Source organism: Drosophila suzukii, chromosome Y (assembly GCF_043229965.1).
Source record: "Drosophila suzukii chromosome Y, CBGP_Dsuzu_IsoJpt1.0, whole genome shotgun sequence".
In the NCBI taxonomy this organism is placed as follows: Eukaryota; Metazoa; Arthropoda; class Insecta; order Diptera; family Drosophilidae; genus Drosophila; species Drosophila suzukii.
The window spans coordinates 8,309,399-8,313,172 of record NC_092085.1 but is presented as its reverse complement, the minus strand read 5'-3'; the positions used below and the strand labels follow the sequence as shown (position 1 = coordinate 8,313,172).

General features: G+C 34.3%; 1 long non-coding RNA gene across 1 annotated transcript; it reads right to left on the bottom strand.

Moving 5' to 3' along the window:
* Positions 1–1,981: 1,981 nt before the first annotated feature.
* Positions 1,982–2,777, bottom strand: LOC139353664 (uncharacterized). The gene is made up of 3 exons (XR_011604882.1): positions 2,686–2,777; positions 2,346–2,447; positions 1,982–2,148 (listed from the first exon to the last, which is right to left on the bottom strand). It is a non-coding gene; the product is annotated as an uncharacterized lncRNA (long non-coding RNA).
* Between the last annotated feature and the right edge of the window lie 997 nt (positions 2,778–3,774).

Here is a 3,774-nt window from a genome sequence, read left to right as displayed (position 1 = left end):
ATGCGAGAATGGCTAAGGAAGATATGGAGGAGAAAAAACGTCACAATAGGAAAATTGAAAGTGTTGCTGTAGGAGAAGGATTATATCTCAAACCCTATAGAAAAGGTTAAGCCCTATAGTAAGGGGAAAGGAATTAAGAAGCGAAAAAACTAATTTCTCTGCTACCCAATAGAACACTATCAAATATCGACATTATACATTTTGCTAGGAAATATATCCCACATTTTAGAGGGGTGTTTATGAGAGATCTACCCCAGAAGCACCAAAAAGTAGGGAGTGTGGTATAGTAAACTTAGATAATTCACGATCAAGTGGTACACATTGGGTTGCATATAATAAAAATAAAAATAATATACATTATTTCGACAGTTTTGGAAATCTTCAGCCACCTAGAGAAGTTGTGAAATACTTGGGACATAGAATACAATACAACTACGATAGAGTTCAAGACTTTGATACATACAACTGTGGACACCTGTGCCTCGCTTTTCTACTTTCTTTCGTAGAAAATGTGGAGTCAAAACCGGTATATTTAAATGGTTAATTTACATTTGGGGGGTTGAAAATCAATGTATGGGTACGTGTATGTGTGAACTCTGTATGGTATAAAAAGTGGACCTGCACGAGTTCAAATTCACAGTCTAAGTTTCTACTTCACATCAAACGTCATCTAGAGGACAAGAATTTTTAATCATTCTTAACAAAAAAAAAAAAAACAAAAAAAAACCTATAACTGCTCATAACAGCTCAAAACAGCTGGTGACCAGCTTATAACAACTAGTAAACAACTAGTTAACAGCTACTAAACAGATAATAACCATCTAATAACAGCTATTAACCAGCTAAAACAAGTAGTAAGCAACTACGAAACAAGTACTGAACAACTGCTAAACAGGTAGTAAACATCAAAATACAGCTAAAAACAACGTGGAACAACTGTACCAAGTCCAAAAAACTCAACAACCATCATGAATCAGGAAAACCAGATGAACATTGTAGTTAAAGAGTTCAATAAATTTAATAAAAAGACACTGCTATCGAAGACAAGGATGCCTGAAAATGTAAGATTCCCGATCCTCAAGGCGGAGCGCAAAACAACAAAGGTTGGAGAATCTATTGCTCTCGAGTTGGAGGAGCACATTCTGTACTTGCCGGAAAGGTACACCTCTCTTCAAGATGATATCATCAATGAAATGGTTGATGGAAAATTTAATATTTATAAAAGTAATGACAATTTGTATTTAGAAATAAGTCAGTAATCATTAAAAAGATTGAGATTTTAAGAATATAACAATAAATACACTTTTTAAAATATAATGAAGAAAATGTATCGAATCTTTTTTTTATTCGGAAATGGTATATAAATATTACAGATCTTGGCGTTCCCTAAACAGTATTTGTTTAGTAACTGAGGAGTGACTACATGAATTTCGGAAATTTTAAATCTTTCACCTATAAAGTTTGAACAATATACTACAATGAATATTTTGTCACAGTTAACCAAAGCTAGATTTGCTTTGAAGCGAAAATTCGATGATCTCAAACAAGTCAAAAATCATACGAATTTACAATTGGAGGAAACTTTTAAACCTCCCTGCAGTACCATTCAGCGCTTATTGAGCACTCAATCACTGCAAAAAGCTCATCACTCAGCGCTCAATGAGCGCACAATTTGTATGGAGCTATGTGCTGAAATTAACATAGGCATGTCCTAGGGTTCATCAGTGCTCAAAAAATAGCACTCATTGAGCGCTTTTTTGAGCACCCTCCTGAGCGCTCGATTGAGCAGCTGAAAAAGCACACGTTCAGCACATGTTGAGCGCTCGATTGAGCAGCTAAGAAGCGCACGTTCAGCACATGTTGAGCGCTCGATTGAGCAGCGATAAAAGCACACATTCAGCACACGTTGAGCGCTCATTCAAGCAGCGAAAAAGCGCACTTTCAGCGCACGTTGAGCGCTTAGCAGCAAAAAAAATTTCAGTTGTAATTTTTATTTTTATTTGTTTATTTTAAAAATTGAGCTCGGGGGTTTCCGGTGTTATCGGGGTCGCTGGCACCTCCTCCTCAGCATCTGGTTTTTAACGCACCGCATTGCCTTCTGCAGCGCCTTTTCGGGAGGCTCCGAGGGATCGACCAGGGCGATTGCATCTAGTATTAGAAAAAAATGAGTTTTAAAAATAAAACAAGACGAGAATAAAAACGAGTGACCGAAAGTAATCGTTATTTGTAAGATTTATTTATAATAAAAGAAATGTTATCTTTGGCATTCAATGTAAAAATCCCAGAAGTCTTTTAAAAATTAAACTTACAAACAATAGTTACTTTCAGCCTCAATAAAAACTTACTTAATAAGTAAGTTGTGGGACAGAACAAGTTCCTCGGATAATATGCTTAAGATGGAACGATTTAGCCTTCCATTTTTTTTATAGATTTACCTTCAGCCTTGTCTAAAAATATAAGAAAATGCAAAAAATATCGAGAAGAAATTAGCAAACTTTTGTTTTCGGTCACTTGATTTATTTTATTTTGTTGTAAACAATTATTACGAAAAATAAACCACACATTATTTATGTATTTTATATTATTTATTAAAACATTTATTTATTTTGCAGTTGCGGAAAAAAAATAACACTTTTCCAGGAACTGAAAATTGGAGATGTTTGAGATTTTTATTTAAATACGTACACAAAAGTAAGAATTGTTGTTAAATGTTATTAATATTCATTTTTATCGAATTTTAACCACAAATATAAGTTTTAAAAACAAACATCTCTTAGTTTTTGTCCCTAGAAACTTTGCACTCAATAAGATTTTTAAATTCTTTCACAGATTTGTTTATTATATGCACCATTTGTTGCTTTTCACGTCAAAAATTAATATTTTTCACAGCTATTTTTTTTCCGCCACGTGTTATTTTGGGAATCTTGTATTTCCCTTATTTTTAATATAGATTATCTTGTTTTTTACTCTCACTGTTGTCCCGTTTAGTCTATGCATCTTGCACATAAAAGCAGGGTATTTATAGACATATTCGACTATGCAAATCGGTTTATAAAAATATATTTTTAAAACTTTACATATTATTAAATTATATTAATAAACATATAAATTTGTTTAAGAAATACAAATATTTTAAAACAGAAACCTATTATTTTAAATCGTTATTTTAACATTTACGAACAAATGTCGCATTATTCAAAAGGCAAGGGTGCACAAAGGTCTATATATTTTAGTTGCTGGGCCTCCTTCCCTTCACGCGCACTTTTTCGTCTGAGACTTGACGAGAGAGGGAGAGCCCAAAATTACTTTTTTGTGCGTTCTCTTTGCGGACCCGACTGAGAGCGCGTCGCTTTGCCGCCGTTGCGCTCAGCTCTGCCGGCATCGCTGGCTTCTCTGCCGACGTCGCAGTCGGCTTCGTGATGATTGGGCGCTTAACTCAATTTTGGAACTGCAGGGCTATTACTGAACCCTTACATGAACTTGTTAAGGAAAATAAAAAACAAAAGATTTCTAATGTAAAAGATAGTATAAAAGTAAAGCGTGAAATGAAGCAAATTAAGAAATACGATGATGATGAGAGAGAGCTTGACGATTTCTACTTTACAACTAATGAGAAAGATCCGCAGTCTAATCGAAACATAACTCCACCAAGGTCTTTCGATGATAGTGATTCCTATAATCAATTCTTTTCACAAACGAATATAGAGGAAGATATAGAAGAAGAGAAAAAGGAGACGGAAAAGAGTGAAGAAGAAGGGACAATACCTTTACCAA